The following is a 17089-nucleotide window of genomic DNA, read 5'->3' as shown; positions in this document are numbered from 1 at the left end:
ATACCTTATAAAGTACTTAAACATTTATTTCTCAGAATAATTCCATAAAATGAACAGGACACATATTGACATCTGCCCCTGCCCATCTCGCTTTACCTCTTTAGCCCCCATTCTAAAAATGTTTAAAGAAAACTAAAGCTCAAAAAACGCAAAGGATTTTTGTGAGGTTACATAGATAACAAATGGAGTTGGAATTACACAGGCTTTAGTCCTGTGATTGCTACACCGCACTGCTCTGTCTCCTACAGGTAAGACCCAGCATTGCCTCTAACTAGCCCTTCACCCTAAAGTGCTCGTTTAAACCCTGCAGTTTTTGTAGATGCCAAGTAGATGGGAATAGCAACAGTAGCAATAATACCTACGTCAGCTGCCTCACGGTATTATTACAAAGATCAAATGAAATATTATATGTAGGTGTTTATGGAGTAAGTAGACACTAGACAAACTAAGATAATTTTATTATTAGGACTATCCTGAGGTAGAAACCAGATGGCCTAGCTTCTCGTAAAACGGCAAGGCGGGGCAGGTGAGAGTTTCACGCCGCCGTCTCCGCAGCCCCCAGCCCCCAGCCCCCAGCCCCCAGCTCCGCGTCACACAGGCTCTCCTGCGGCCTCTCAGAGAGAAACGCTGCCCGCGAGGGCGTTCAGAGGTACCCAAGGGGCAGGGACCTTCCATATTTACTTGCATTTTACGATGAGGCTGCTTGTCCCGACTGTCCCATGAGTATGCCTCTTGGGGGGCCACCCACCGCTCCTTCTCCCCTGTGTGGGACTGGAAGCAGCATTGCTGTGCTTTAGAGGGAAACCTGGAAAGCCAGGTGGTTGTCGTTATAACACTATGAGCCGTCTCGGTGCCACTGATATCGCTGACAACAAAGGTGAATAAAGTCGTTTAAAAGGAAGAACCAGAGTCTTTGCACTAGTCCAGGACATGGGACAAGAATGTGCTGCTTTCTATATGCAATTTATGAAACAAAAAGCACACTGTTTCTAGTCTTCTAAGAAACCCTGTGTGTGTGCTGATGTGGAAGGTATAAAGAGCATTGAGGGAGCAGGTCATCGTTTCCTTGCTAGATTTATTCTTTCAATTCGCTATTTTTTAGTGCTAGCACTAAGCTAGCTAATGGAAATGGAGCGCTGAACAGGATAAGCTGTCCATGCTCTCATGGAATTGCATTCCAGACGGACGGCCAACGTTGATCACAAAGTTACACGTGTGGTGGGTTTATAAGGAAGACAAATAGGCTTCCATCATGACTTCAATTCTGAGCACACTGCAGTGTCCTGATGTTATTACTTATAAAGGGCAAGCAGAGGCTACTGCCACAGATTAGAGAACTCCAAATGATCTCCAACAATGAAAACTTCAATTTCTTAAATAAGAATTATTCTAAAAAGAAACTAATCTTGGCTCTCAGTCTCTCTAAAGCCAAAATAAGGGCAATGAGATGTATAAAACATTATCTTGACCTCACTGACCACTAGACAGCGCAAGAAACAGCACATGCAATATGGTAGAAGGAAGGATCAAAGAACGTGTTTTATAAGGATAATGAATTCTGCTGACTTTTCCCCTTCTGGGCTGCAATAATTTCGGCCTCTTTTGTAATCATACCCTGTTGGAAAGCCACATGGCTTGGACGGATTTTTGCCTACTACAGATTTTGGTTTCCAAAAGTACATCTCCATGACTAAGGAAATGGGCAGTCCCAGGTTGGCTGGCTCCATCAAGAACACTTAAAACTTGATTGCGCAATTGTAGGACCAACTGGGGACTTAGCATCACTTGCCTTTTCTCATTGGCATCCAATTTTGAGGCTATCATATTGCTTGGGAAAGAAAGAGGGAGCAGTTATTATGATTTTCACGAACCTATAGAGTTTTAGTATTGGAAGAGGGACTTACAGACCATGTATTTTAACTTTCTACCCAATGACCTGTACTTCATTCATGATATTCATCTTTTGGATACATATGGTAAAGGAACTTACTATCTCATTTTGAAGAAATCTCCCCCCCATTGGTCTTAGATGTGTCCACCTGAACCCCATAGACCAAATCAGGAAGAATGCCACTTCTGTTTAATGACTTTCCTCCTTCCCAGGATAATAAGTCTTTTCTAAGCTAAACATTCTAGTGTTTTCCTCCATTACATACGCAAAACGATCCTCTGAACTGTTACCATTGTGGTTTGGGGAAATCAAGGAGACGGGAGAGAAACAGAATGTCCGTGTCTCTTATTGAACATGTGTGCTTTTCTCTCAGTTTTGTCACATCAGCAGGTTAATCAGCATACCACCTGGGCCCCCGTTCACACCGAGAGTCAAGCTGTGCACAGCTACTTTAATTGTAAAGATAAAAGCACAATGTCTCCATGAATATTGCCAGATGGGGTGGCTTGCCAACTCATTCTCTTTGGTTCTACAAAATGCCCCCCAAAATAATACTGACTCTAAAATTAAGCTCTGGGTTTGAAGATCTGCCATGCTATTCACTTATAAGAATATATAATTTTTTTATTTCTATTATGCTACTAATTTTAGTAAGTTTGGCAAAGGTTTCAAAAACAGGCAGTCCCCAACTTGCAGGGTTATGTTCCAGAAGTCTGTTGTTTGGAATGTATTTTACACACATATTAAACTTTCTGGCAAGCCTACCAAAGACTTTTTAACCCCTAAGATGCCTGGCATCTAGTACCATCCCAAAAATCAGCTGCAAACCAGAATTCAGCCTCACGTTTTGGTTTAGCATGTACCTGAAGCACCACCAGAAATATTCTAGCATCCAACACTACGTTAACAATGTTTTTCTAGATGAATACGTCCAAGCGACTACTGAGAACCTGAGGAATATTTTCATGCTTCCCCTCTCCCACCAGCTGAGTGAAGGACCCCCTGCCCAGTCAAGTGAACTCAGAAACCTGGGGCTCCTTGTGACTTGAGCCTGGCGGTGGTTGGGAAGGTGAGATGTAGCCACAGCTGCTACAGACCTTCTGGGGGAAAGCATACTGCTCCGCTGCTCTTCTCAGCCTTCATCGGGCCTTCTCAGACTCCCACTCTTTTCTCCCATGTCAGCCTGATTCGTAGACTCTTCATTTATGTTCATTCTCAATCTCTCCCCCGCCCCCCCCCCCAGGGGTCACAATAAAATCTTTCAGTTTTGCTTCACTTGTCCCTTTTGCAAGGAGAATATTAACAGGTATACATGATTGCAGACACACTGGGGTGTTTTTTTCTGATGAACACATTCATACAGGGTTCATTAGATAAGAGCCACAGTGAGGAACATTGTGGCTACAAAGATAAACATAACAGGCCCTGTCTCTAGGAGTTTTCGAGCCAATGAACACATACAGCCGCTCTGCGTTGTCTGTTACGAGTCAAGGGCGTCCCACCGGCTTCCTGGGAGAGGAAGTGACGGGCCTGGGCCTCACGGCCGCGGAGCCTGGGCTCCATCATCCAGAGCTCGTTCTTCACACTGGACCACACATATGCCCCAAGGGGCAGCATTTACTCCACCCTTTTAGAGTCTGAGAAAACATCGCTTGGTGGGCTGGCATCATCTATATTTACTTGGCTTCATTTGGGATAGAGTATAATCCTAGTTCTTGATGAAAGGATTTTCTTGCATTAACCTTATGGGTCATGATATTTGTGTGGTTATTTCCACTCCTAGAGTGATTTGTGGAGGGGGGAATGTGTACTAATCTTGTACGTTTTTAATCCTTGCCCGAGGATATGTTTTTATTGATTTTTAGAGAGAGAGGAAAAGGGGGGGAAAGAGAGAGAGGTGAGAGGCATGGATTGGCTGCCTCACAGATGCACCCTGACTGGGAATCGAACCCATACCCTTTTGGTGTACAGGACAATGCTCCATCCAACTGAGCCACTGGCCAGGGTATATACTTTAATTCAGGATTGAAATGAATATACCAATAAGAGATGGGCTGATACAATTCATCTTAATCGGAGAAATGCAATAAACAAACATTTCTGAGCTATCTAGCTGGTTCAATTATTTTAGTCCAAAAGCCGGTAGGAGATCTGTTCTGTATCAAGGCTCCTCCGCAATGAGATGGAGCTGTTTTCATTTGCTTACAGCCTAGAAGAGGAGTGAAAGCAATGTCAGGGTGGTCCTCCTCAGAGCCCTAGAGGGTCTGCCTTTATGGAAGTGTTTGTGTCCCCAGGGGGAAGCCAGATGGCCTGAGCCTAGGGGTCAGGCGAGAGAGAGTGGTTGGATATTAGCAGCCAATCCCTGACTTGAGAGGTCTCCTGGCTGGGCCACATGATGACCAATAATAAATATCTTTCTGTTGGGTGTTAGAGTCTGGAATGGGGCAGGGCTAGTTTGTATCTAGGGGATTTAAAGGACAATAAATGAGATTATGTATATGAAAAGCCAGCCAAAGTGCCTGTTAAAAAGAGCCTTCAGTAGACGCCTTCCCCACTTTCTCCTCCTCTTGATCTCACCCTTCGCCCCTCTCTGGCCTTGTCACTGCAAGCCCCTAAAGGTTTCTTTGAACAATGACACTACACAGTTAATGCCACTAGACTCTTTCACACGCTCTAATTGCCACAGTTTCACTGGAAGGGAGCAGAATTGGCAATCACACTGAGGCCAATGGATTTGATTGTAGAACTCCCACACCAAGTAGGAGGCACAAAATAACTTGGAGACCTGGTCATAGTTCCTGCTGCTATTAGTCACGGTGTGATAGCGGAACACAGTCTCAAAAAGTTATTTCCTAAAAGCTTTCCAGAGAGCTGGTTCTTCACAGAGAGAGGATTGGCCAACTGTGATGACCGGGAGAAACTAGAGTATCAGGGAGAACAGAATTTAAGCCTTAAGTTTCATTTTGTTTTGGATCAGATGTTCCTTAAAAGTAAACTTTCACCTGATCCTAATTTTCATTTCAGTTCCTTAGACTGGTGATTTGAGTGTTGGGGATAGAGTTCTTAGAGTCTGTTTATGTGGTATAATTACAGAAATGGTCTGGTTCTGCGTATTAGGATCATAATCGATGTTTTGATATGAACTTGAAACCTCTCTAAGTCACATGTTATTTTTTGAAGCATAGAAATTGGACCTCGCAAACAACCTAAATCCCTCTGTTTAAAAAACTTTCAATAGCATTGAGTTTTCTTGCCATAAAGTTCTGCACTGCATCTAGGAAGCTTCATTAAAGAGTAGCTCTGGGAGACTCTGATCCCGGAGACTGGCTCATGTCTTGTGTGGGGTGGTCCCTACTCTAAGGTCTCAGAGATGGAATCTCTTTTCTCTGAGATTCACCTGTATAAATTTAATTTTAAAAATTAATTTTAGCCCTGGCTGGTGTGGCTCAGGTGGTTGAGCATTGTCCCATGCACTGAGAGGTCGCAGGTTCGATTCCCGGTCAGGGCACATGCCTGAGTTGCAGGCTCGATCCCCACTGGAGGGTGTGCTGGAGGCAGCCGATCAGTGGTTCTCTCTCATGGATGTTTCTCTCTCTCCCTTGCCCTTCCTCTCTCTCTCTTCAAAATCAATAAAAGCATATTTTTAAAAATAAATAAATATTAATTTTAGAAAGTAGCTCTGAAAACCTGAGGCTGGCAAAGAAGTTGAATAGTTAAAGGCGGGCATGATGGAGAATTCTGCTTTGTGGTAAAGGGGAACAAGAGAAAGGGAATAAGTATTGTCAATTTAAATTTTTATATTAAATTTCTAGCACATAGTTTTCAAGACTCCAAAAATTTCAGTTTCTTATCCAAACACAGTTACAGGGTTAGGCGTGTGTTAGAAATCCAACACATGAAAGTCACCTCCGTAAATTTTAATTGCACAAAAGATGGGAACAGCAGGGGGATATGGAAATAAACAAAACACAGGCCTTGAGAGTCACTGGAAAACTGAGGGCACGTGGGGTCACAGAGGTAAGCGAACAAGGGAACTGCGTTTGGGCAATGCCTCGCTTTCACCCACATTATAAGTTTCAGCTACATGGGCAATCGTGGAGCTTCTAAACATGTGTGAGTAACCCCTGAGTGAGTTTATGTAATGAGCAGAGAAATCAAGAATTGACACTGCTTTACCATGCTGATCGTGATGTTTATCAACCCAACATCCTTGATCTCAGAGTGATGCTCAGAAATGTTAAGAAACATATCCCAAGGTCACAGCCTGTAAGTTAGAAGGCTGTCAGGAAGCCCAGTTTCCTTGATTCCTAACCTGCAGCTCTTTGTCTATACTAGTTGTTCTCAAACATGAACATGCTTCAGAATCACCTAAAGGGCTTGTTTAGATACACATTGGACCCCCAGCCCCAGATAAGGGCCCAAGAATTTGCATTTCTTTCAAGTTCCCAGGTATTGGTGATGCTTCTGGTCCAGGCATCACACCTTGAGAATGACAGGTCTATACAAAACCTACTACTTTTAACGTTTCTTCAGTAATAAATATGGGATACAGTTAATTGCCAATGCACATTGATAACTTACTACATGCATGATTCCTTATTATTTAGCATAGTGAAGTCAACTACAACACCATGGATTCAAGCAATCAAATTAGGACTCCTTTGGGTGCATTTTCAGAAACTTATTGCAAAAAAGATAAAGATGGGAGTTAAAGATATCATAGGCCTACCTGGAGATCACAAGGCCAAACCAGATTTCTATATCAGATAAATGCAGGTGATTGTACCTTACCAGGCGCTGTTCTAGGCATCTTATGTATGTTAATCCCCACGAGACAAGTAGGAAGCGAGTAACTTGCCCAAGGTCATACGACTAATATGTGGCAAAGCCGGACTGCAAGATCGCAGTCTGGCTCCAAAAGCCAGTATCTAATTTACACACTGTAGTCTAACCACAGTACTGCAGGAGTACCCGTGGTGTACAAGTCTACCCTTGGCACGTATCCTGGCGTAATGTCAGAAGACCCAGAGCTTACTGGGAGCTGCTGGTATACAGAGCTAATGAGTGAGAAAGAATTATCCTAGTAACATCACAGCTTCTCCACTGCCAGTAATTCTACAAACAGCCATCATAACCAAACAAGTTTTCAGAATAACAAGGGCTGAGAAAGACCCTGGAAGCTGGAGCGTGAATCCATTCACTCAAAGAGCAAGACCAGGAGGGCAGGAAATGGCCAAGGCTCAAAGTTTGGGTAGTTTGGTTGCAGCCCACAGAAAGCAATTTGAATGCCTTAAGAAAAAACATATTAAAAGACTACAGGCTACTCGTGCCATTTAATTAATAATTGCGTCTGGAATGTGCCTCTTTGCCGATGAGTCTCTGATAGACCTTCGGGCCCAGTTTACCTGCCTCCCCAGCTATAAAATCTGCTGTCGGCATAACTAACCTTTACCGCACCAGAGAGCTCAACCCGTCAGCTTACGAGTTAGTTGTTCCACCTGCTTCTGCATGCCTTCCTTACGAAGACAAGAGCAAAAAGATCCTGTGGTTTTTTGCATCTTTGTTTTCCTCAAATGACACCAGGGAAAGGGAGAGGGGAAAGGAATAGGGAACGGAGAAGAAAGGGCAGGAAGGGAGGGAAGGAGGAGAGAAAAAATGAACGAAATCGTGTTCTCCTGCCTCGAGGGAAATTACGTGAGAGATCAAGTAGCCTGGGTTTTCGATAATCCAAACCCCCAGGCTCCTGGCCATTCACCCTCTAGTCCGTCAGCCCTCGGTTGTCAGGTTGTTTACTCTCGGATTGAAAGCATGACGGCAGAGCTTGTGAGACTTTTTGATGAAACTGAGTCATGACACTAACCATTGAACTACAGAGCGGGACAACCACAGGCGTAGCTGCCAGCGGGGAGCTGTGAGGGTGGCCCCGAGAGCCGAGGGCCTGTACAGCTGCAAACACTGGGTATTCGAGGAAATAACATCTGATATTTATTCTGCCAGGCATCCTAGCTCGGGTGCATTACCCGTGGATGTTGAAGCAAAGGTGAAATCTAATTAAAGCGAAGCTGCTGCAGGTAGAGGCTGAGGCTGAGGGAGAGGAAAGGACGTGGGCAGGGCAGAGGAAGAGGGCGGCCTAGGCGATAATGTCCCTCAAGGTTACGGCTCAGAGTGATACATGATTTGGGATATTTTCTGTACAGGTTTTGTTTGTTTATGTCAGTTTTTAATAAACATAAATGTAGGCCAAAAAAAAAAAAAGCCCACCTCCAAAAACACTGTTGAATGACATTAATAGCTCTACCACTCCGGGGAGAAATGTGTAATTTTAAAATGTTTGAAATCAATTTTTTAAGTTTACTATGTGTTTTGTAGCTTACTGAAACCACTAAGCACAGTTTTAAGTATGTGAAATATACAATCAGACTCATGATAAAGAAGGCATTTTCTAGATCATAACATCAGCGAATGTATGGCTGCACTTTCAATGCTGATCTTTTATTCTGTTCTGAGCTAACAACCTCACTTCTCAAAAACTGATGCTATTCAGTAGCTGGTACATTGTGTTCATTCCTCTGAAAGTGGGCTTTAAAATTGCGGTAATTAGCTCCGCCCGGCTCGCTGGTATCTGCAGGGACTGAGGCTTGCTGTGTTCCCAGATGGCTGAGCATGAGGACAAGGCCACCAAGTATACACCCTGGAAGAGCCCCAGAAGCACAGCCACAGCAAGAGCACCTGGCTGATCCTGCACCACAAGGTGTACAATTTGACCAGATTTTTTGGATGAGCATCCTGGTGGGGAAGATGTCCTAAGGGAACAAGCTGGAGGTGATGCTACTGAAAACTTTGAGGGTGCTGGGCACTCTACGGGTGCTAGAGAACTTTCCAAAACATGCATCACTAGGTAGCTCCATCGAGACAACAGATCAAAGATAACCAAGCCCTCAGGAACTCTTATTACTAGTGTGGATTCTTTTTATTTTTTAATCCTCACCTGAGGATATTTTTTCCATTGCTTTTCAGAGAGAGTGGAAGGGAGGGAGAGAGAGGGCAGGAGAGAGGAACATCCATGTGGGAGAGACACACCGATTGGTTCCTCCTGCATGCGCCCCAACCAGGGCCAGGGATCGAGCCTGCAACCAAAGTATGTGCCCTTGGCCAGAATGAACCCGGGCCCTTTGGTCTGCCTGCTGATGCTCTAGCCACTGAGCAAATCCTGCTAGAGCACCAGTGTTGATTCTAATTCCAGCTGGTGGACCAATTCAGTGATCCCAGCCGTCTCAGCACTGGTTGTAGCCCTGATGTATCACCTCTACACAGTGGAAGACTAAATGCATCCTCAGAAGCCAATGAAAGAAAAGACTCCTTTGTATCAGGGAGAAAGAAGCCAAAGTTATCTGCTTTGACTGACAGACACCTTCACCTGAAAAGTAATTTTAATACACTTCTTCCCCTTTCCTCCTATGTTAGAAACAAGACAAACCCAAAAGAACCGTTCTGTTCTCTCTACTCTTGAACTTTTACAGTGTGCCTTGTTATTCATTGACTTTATTTTGTTGTTCCTTGACTATATAATTTATTTATTGTAGGCAAGATTTCTTAAAAATACATATCTGGCTTTTCAAATATAAAATAATTGTAATTACTAGTATCGGTGTGATGGTTAACTTTATGTGTCAACTTGACTGGTCCATGGAAGGCCCCAATATTTGGTCAAACATTATTCTAGGTATGTCCATGAGAGTGTTTTAGCATGAAATTAACATTTGAGTAAAGCAGATTGCCCTCTCTAATGTGATGGGCCTTGCTCAATCAGTTGAAGGCCTAAATAGAGCTAAAAGGCTGACCCTCTTCCAAGTAAGAGGAAACAACTGCTACCTGACTGATTGAACTGAGATACTGGTCTTGTCCTGTCTTTGGACTTGAACTGAAACATCAGCTTTTCTTGGGTCTTGAGATAGCCTACTTTTGGATTGGAATTTGTAGCATTGCCTTTCCTGGTTCTCAGGCCTTCGGACTCAGACTGTAACTACCATCAGCTCTCCTGAGTCTCCAGCTTGCCAAATGCAGATCTTGATATTTCTCAGCCTGTGCAATCACATGAGCCAATTCCTTATTCTAAATCTTTCTATGTACACACAAACACATCCTGTTGGTTCTGTTTCTCTGGAGAACTCTGACTAATACAATGCGTAAATCAGTAGAAATATGTACTTGTGTTTTTATTGTAAGAAGAGGTAGAAAGTTAGGTTTGGACAAGTTCGAACTTGTTTTTCACTAATCAATCCCTAATATTGATTTTTTACTTAATACTTATATATCTTTCAGATAAAATAAAATATAATGAAAAAGACATCAGAGTCCTCTAGGCTCAACTTCCCTCACTTTAAAAGTGAAAAGATGTAATGTGTAGTTTCAGGAGAGTAAAGATATCTAGAGCTTATATGGCTCTCTGGAAGCCAACCAAAATCAACAAGGAAAATTAGCAACAAATCAAATGGAGCAAAAAAATATTCAAAAATATGTCAAAAAAATCATGAAATAAAAGAAGGCTTGAATCTATAGAATCAAAGGATACACAATATTCCAGCAGGCATCAATATTCAGTAATACCCATGTACCTAGAAAGGGGGGACATAAAGATCTCATCTTAAAAGCAAAAGAATGAAGGTAGCCTCAAACTTTTCCCATTCAGTGCTAGGAAGAATAAAATCATGTCTGAAAAGTTATCAGGGAAATAAAGTGTGACCCCCAAGTCTTATACCCAGATACATTAGGCACCTTTACTAATTGCTCATATACTCAATAACTTTTTCAAATATGCAAGAACTTAGAGCAATACAGATTATGTAAGTTTGAAAAAAATAATTAGCAAACATAAGTCAACCAAGATATAAATGTATTACCTATAATAAAAGGACCAGCTGTGAGCATTGAGTCTTTTATATGTAGAACTAAGGTTAAAATAACTTGGGAGAGTTATAGTTATAGAACAGAATACAAATGTAATAAATTATTACTCTCTAGAGATGATGTAACTAACAAAAATCAGCATCTAGAGGGAAAAGAGGATGGGAGATAGTGCAAGGATACTGATTTCCTCATTTTCAAAGTTTATCATTTAAGGCTGATCTAAAATCAAGTACATAACTAAACAAAATAAATATAGCAGAAAAGAAAAGCAAGGAGGTGAAGGAAACAAAGTATTCCAAACATACAATCATTCAGAGTGGGGAATTACTAGACACTGCTTAAAGAAAAAGAGAACTTACTATATTATATAAAGTTATATTTTAGAATTGACAAGAAAATGACTAGAAGATCTAAAATTGGACCATAAAACTTCCATTTTATGGAAAAGAAATATGCACACATGCAAAATGAACCCAAGAAATCACAGATCGATGGTAAAATATTAAAAACAAATTGTGAAGGACTTCTGCTTCCAGGAATATTTTAAAAATACTTAAAACATGCACATAACATAAACCACTCCTGCTGAGAAAAATTAACAAAGCAGGATAATTTTTTTTTAATCTTGTAGCCACCAAGATAGTAAAGAATTATGAAACAAAGAGGGGAAAAGGAACCCAGAGAGGTGAATCCTAGGAGTGGCTGATGATTCTAGAAGAAATAGTTAAGGGAGAATTTGAGCAGAGGTTTTGGCAGCCCCATAGGGCTAGATGGTTAAAAATAAATAAGTAAATATAAAATCTAGCAAGAAATCCAAGCTCTGTTAAGGAGTGATCTCTGGTAAATTCCCACACATCGAGATGGGATCCCAAAGGGCTCCACCTAAGAGTAAGGAGTAACTGGCAAAAACTTGAGGCTGAAGCACAATTTCAAATCATGCCAGTCCCTATAATTGGATTAAAGTGATCTAAAATTGCTGGGGCCCCTAACTGCCTACCAAAGGCAAATGTAAATTCTCCCTGGAGGAAGATAATTCTAGGCCTCAAATTATTTTAACATTTTTTTCATATACAATGTTCTGCACACAATAAAAAATAACCTGACAAATGAGAAAAGAAGATGTGGTAAAAAAAAAAAATCAAGAGAAATAACAGCAATAGAAATGGATATACAGGAGATTCAGATAACAAATTATCAGATGACAACTTTAAAACGTTTAATAGAGAAGATTTTTTAAAAACCCAAAGTGAATTATTTGAAAAGACTAATAAAATTGGTAAGCCCCTAATGGGGCTCATCAAGAAAAAAGAACCAGAAATGAAAAGGGATATATCACTACAGAGCGTATAGATATTCTTTAAATTATCATAACATCATTTAGTAATATTATTAACAATTTTATGTTCCTAAATTTGAAAATTTAGATAAAATGGACAAGTTTCTAGGAAAAAAATACAACTTACTAAAACTGACATAAAAGGAAATAGAACATCTGAATCATCCGATAAACTTACAGGGATGAAAAACCATAACAAAGGCACATTGTGATTTCCCCAGAGTACTCCATTCACTTTTTCTACATAAAACTTTATTTTCATATTTTTGAAAAGGAATTTCTTTACTTGGCTATTGGGATGTTTTGGGAATTAAAAAATATATCAGTACCTATTTCTCTTCATCTTATTTTACTCAATGTTATCAAACTCTTGTGTGATTTACTTTTGAGTATGATATGTGCTAGCTCCTCAATTACATTTTAAGCCCTAGGAGGGCAGACCATGGGGCATAGAAGGAAGAAAGAGAGGAAGGAGGGAGGCCTGGAAAAAGGAGGGAGACAGAGAACTGCTGTGAGTCGGATTTTTACATTCTCTGCAGTCTGTTGATAGCCTCTGCCATAGACTAGACATAGCTAGTCATGGACAGTACTACATATAAAATGTATTCAGAGAAGCAATATGACAAAAAATGGTTAAGGTTTGAGTGTGTGTGTGTGTGTGTATGTGCATGCTTGTCTTAGGGTTCTTGAGCAAGATCCTTGGACAAATTACTTAATCTCTCTAATTTTCAGTTTCCTAATGGATAAGAAAAGATCACTGTGATACACCTCACATATCAGTGTAAAGGTTAAATGGGAAAATACATGGAACAGTATTAGTGTAGGGCCTAGGACACAGAAGAATTCCATAAACAGCAGTGACCATTTATGATTATGATGGAGAGAAAATAAAATATATATAACTCAATTTTAGTTTTTAATATGTGTTGATGAAGAAAACCCCAACTCAATCAAAGTCTCTTTATGCTCACTTTATTCAAATAAAAATTTTCTGTACTAAGTAGTAGAGATAGGTATGGCCAGGCTGGGAAACTGTTCAAGTTGGGCTACCTGGCAGCCTAGAGTTGAGCAAAACATTTGACATTTTTCCTGAGGAAAGTGAAATAATAACTTGGTTTCTCTTTAAAAAATATACCATCTGTGCCAGTTGTCTGTTCCGTAGTTTGTTGAGACTGTCCAACATTGTCTGGAATTTCCCAAGCTTCGGGACTATAAAAATAATTCACCAGACTGCCTCCAAATAATTTTATATTGTGTAATTACTTAATGCTGCACTTTGGACTACAGCGTGGATGGATGTTCTGGGAATCACGTTGGGTTTAGTGAGCCTCCTGCATAAAGCCTGTTTTGTCACAAAAAGTATCCCCTTGATGTTTAAGGAATGGTGTTGATAGGTTCCAGACACAGTACCTACAATTACTGGAACACATTTATCGAGGCAGAGAGGGCGGTTGGAAATGGCTGATACAAACTCTGAACAAACAAGGTCATTGACATTTCAGTGTGAGCCCTCAAGAGCCCTTGAGGGGGGGAAAAATTACTTTCACAGGGAACTTTCAGTGAGTTGCCTGCTCTCAGATGTCTACAAAGAATAGACCGAGTTCTTTTTTTTTCTTCTCTGACCACAGAAAACTAATCCTTCACTTAATATCCAGAAAAAAATATCGTATTGCTTTTGGTAAAGTTCTTTTTTTCATCTCAAGGATAGAGCTCCGGGTGGTCACATCAAAATACATTTTCTTTAAACATCTGAAATTTTAATTCTGAATTTTATTGAAAGTAAATTCTACTTTAATTATGAGATGGAATGAAATATTTTGCTACTGATCCTTTTTTGGATAAATTAAGATATATAAAAGCACAATTTAAAATCATACTGGAAGATAAGTGGTAATGCAGTTGTTTTTCCCAATGATTTTTCATTTTGGGAAACCAGGTTTTCCATATCCAACACCATGGCTCACAAAAGGGCGTTACTGAAAAGTGCTCCTCCCTGTTCCGAGTGGAACTCCCTGAGTGCGGCCTCCCAGGTGCTGATGCACGTGGCTTTCCCACCCACTTAGGTTATTTCATTCAAAATGGAAGACCATGTGACTACGTTTTTATTGTGTGTGTTTTTTAACTGAGAGGATCGTGGGGAGGAAACGTGTACGTTTATCGTCTGTTTTGTTTTAATCAAGAGGCTTGGAAATAGGAAATGATTTCGGTAGACAATACGCAAGGAACAAATGGACCTTTGTGGTGGTGGCATTCTTCCTTGGTGACACGGGAGGTTTTTCAGGGGCACACACCGCATTCTGCTGCCCTTTTCCTATAAAATTACAGCGCCATGAGACGTGAGGCCTGCCAGGGAAAGCTGAAGTGTCCTGGGAACCAGGAAGCTCTGACTTATTGGCATTTTGAGTAAAACCAAGAGGAAAGCTCTGCCCCCTTCCAGGGTCTGAGCACCCAGGTAGCTCTGGGTGTCACAGGCCCGTCCTCACTCACTCGTGCAGCTGGGGACAGGGGAGACAGAAAGCTGACCTGTCCGTGACATACACAGCATTGCGCGTCCCTCCACCCTGCCACTCTGCTCTTGGCGTCAAATCACCACCTCGTTTGTGTCCCTACCGTCCAACAAAGGAACTCACAGGAAGCAAAGTGGGTGCGGCCTCTGACTGAGTATATTCCTTAACATTTTGATGAATATGTTTATCAAAAGAACCTGTTTTTAGTTGAATAATAATTGGAGTCATGGTAACAATAGCAAATGTGCTGTTCGGGAAAAACATTAAGCTTCGACTTGGAGGAATAAATATATTTTAAGGGCAATTCTTTCTCCATTGCTCCTTATTGCTTAATTGCATTCCAGATACAGTAATAATACTAATAATGGTTGTCCTGAAGGTTGGAGTGACAAGGAAACGGTAAGTCGTTTCATGGGGGCCCTTGAAATGCAGATAACATTAAACAAATGAGCCGGATGCAAAAATCACAAAATAGTCTCAGCCTGATTGCCAAGGGACCAAAAACTGTGACACACGATGGGAAGTTTGGTCTTTCTGGACCACACGAGCAGAGAAGGTCAACCAGGGTCCCAGCTCAGTGACCTCCAGTCCCGCCCAGCCCCTCACGCGCAGGGCTGGGGTGGGAAACAGGCAGCACTGATGCCAGCCCTCGCCCAAGCACACAGTGTGGCCTCCATTCCAGAAGCCCTGTAAGAAACAGGACGTGGGAATGTTGCTCGGATTTACATGTCGATAACATTTCAGTGAAATGAGCCGACGATCGCGCAAGGTTACTGGGGAGAATCTAATTGCACAGACTGCTCTGGCTGGAACAGAGAAGCGTCTGCTCCCTTTCCCTGCACTCACCAGGTTCCCCTCCCCCACAGCTGCTGCAGGAACAAAAACCACGGGACTTAAAACTGGGCCCTATTCTGCAAAACTTTCGAGCCAATCAGTGGCGTTTCACAGGTATTTCTACTTCTGCATCATGTCTTCCAAACTATGACGTTTGAGAAATATGAATCTTGCCCCAGCAAGGCTCAAAGGAAACAGTTGACTCTAAGTCATATTCTCACTGATCATTCTTAGTTAAATAAGTCCTAGAAAAAAAATAAATTGCATCATCAGCTTAAATATTTATTCTCTATTCTCCCTTATAATTTCCATATCCCAACGCCAACTTGTTTAACTATTAAATGCACATACTCTACTTAGGATAAGAAACGTTAGCTGTAAACTGTTTTTTCCTGATGAGCTACATGTGATGCCTTAGTTATTAATAGTAATAGTGTTACTATTTCTTTTTTTTACTGTTGACACTGATACAGATGTCCCCCATTCTCCCCACCTTTGCCCACTTCCACCCAGTCCCCTCCCACTCCCTCTGGCCTTCCCCACACCATTGTCTGTGCCCATGGGCCATGCATATGTTCTTTGGCTAATCTCTTCACCTTATTCCACCCAGTCCCCCCTACCTCCCTCCTCTCTGGCAGCTGTCAGTCTATTCCATGAATCCATCCTTCTGGTTCTATATTGTTCATCAGTTTACTTTGTTCATCAGATATAAATGAGATCATACGGTATTTGTCTTTCTGTGCCTGGCTTATTTCACTTAGCATAATATTCTCCAGGTCCTTCCATACTGTCCCAAAGGGTAAGAGATCCTTCTTTTTTACAGTTGCGTAGTATTCATGGTATAAATGCCCCACAGCTTTTTCATCTGCTCTCCTACTGATGGGCATTTGGGCTGCTTCCAGATCTTGGCTATTGTAAATAATACTGCTATGAACATAGAAAGAGAAGGGGTGGGAAAATGTGATGGGACTAAGGGAAGTACACTAGGGGAAACTTAGCAAGGCCTGTTAGTTCAAAGTCAAAAGGTGTGAACACTTGGATTAAGTAAAATGTTGGTCATCTAGTTATCTAAGGTGACAATAATATTTTAAAGGCAAATATAGGAGTTACATGGCTGTGAACAGAACCCTTTTGATATTAAGATTAGGTTTTCTCTAACTAAAAGATCTGACAAAGACAACAGAAAGCACAGGAAGTTATTTTGATAAAGCACAGAATCCTAAGTGAATTACTTGAAAGGCCACCTGCACACCCCAGCAGGTAACAATCCAAGCCAAGCTCTCAGGGCACAAAATGAAACAAACACGAAAGCAATAGCTGCCCCTGGGATGGAAAGGATCCAAACCAGTGGGCACTCGAACTAATTTCACAAGGGTCACAATCCAAACAACTAATTCTTGTAAATGTTTTTTTCCTGCTAAACTGAACTTGGAAAGGAATGGGCAAAGAGAAATGTTTACCTTCTTCTCTCGACTAAGCACTAAGACAGAGATTCACAAAACTAGTATGATGAGAGCTCTTACCTTGCACCCGCTTTTTGTCAGGAGACCCAGACTTCAGCTGCAGTCGCCAAGGAGAGTGGAGTATCCCAGCCTTCAGCGTCCCGTCCTCGCC

The 17089-nt window shown here is 41.6% G+C and overlaps 1 protein-coding gene and 1 pseudogene across 1 annotated transcript in view; both read left to right on the top strand.

Annotated features, from left to right (window-relative positions):
• Positions 1-17089, top strand: part of TSHR (thyroid stimulating hormone receptor) — an 83076-nt gene that overhangs the window by 23639 nt on the left and 42348 nt on the right.
• On the top strand, positions 8545-9216 carry LOC107542662 (cytochrome b5-like; annotated as a pseudogene).

The sequence above is a fragment of the Miniopterus natalensis genome, chromosome 1 (genome assembly GCF_054644295.1).
Source record: "Miniopterus natalensis isolate mMinNat1 chromosome 1, mMinNat1.hap1, whole genome shotgun sequence".
In the NCBI taxonomy this organism is placed as follows: Eukaryota; Metazoa; Chordata; class Mammalia; order Chiroptera; family Miniopteridae; genus Miniopterus; species Miniopterus natalensis.
This window is presented reverse-complemented; position numbering and strand designations above follow the sequence as displayed.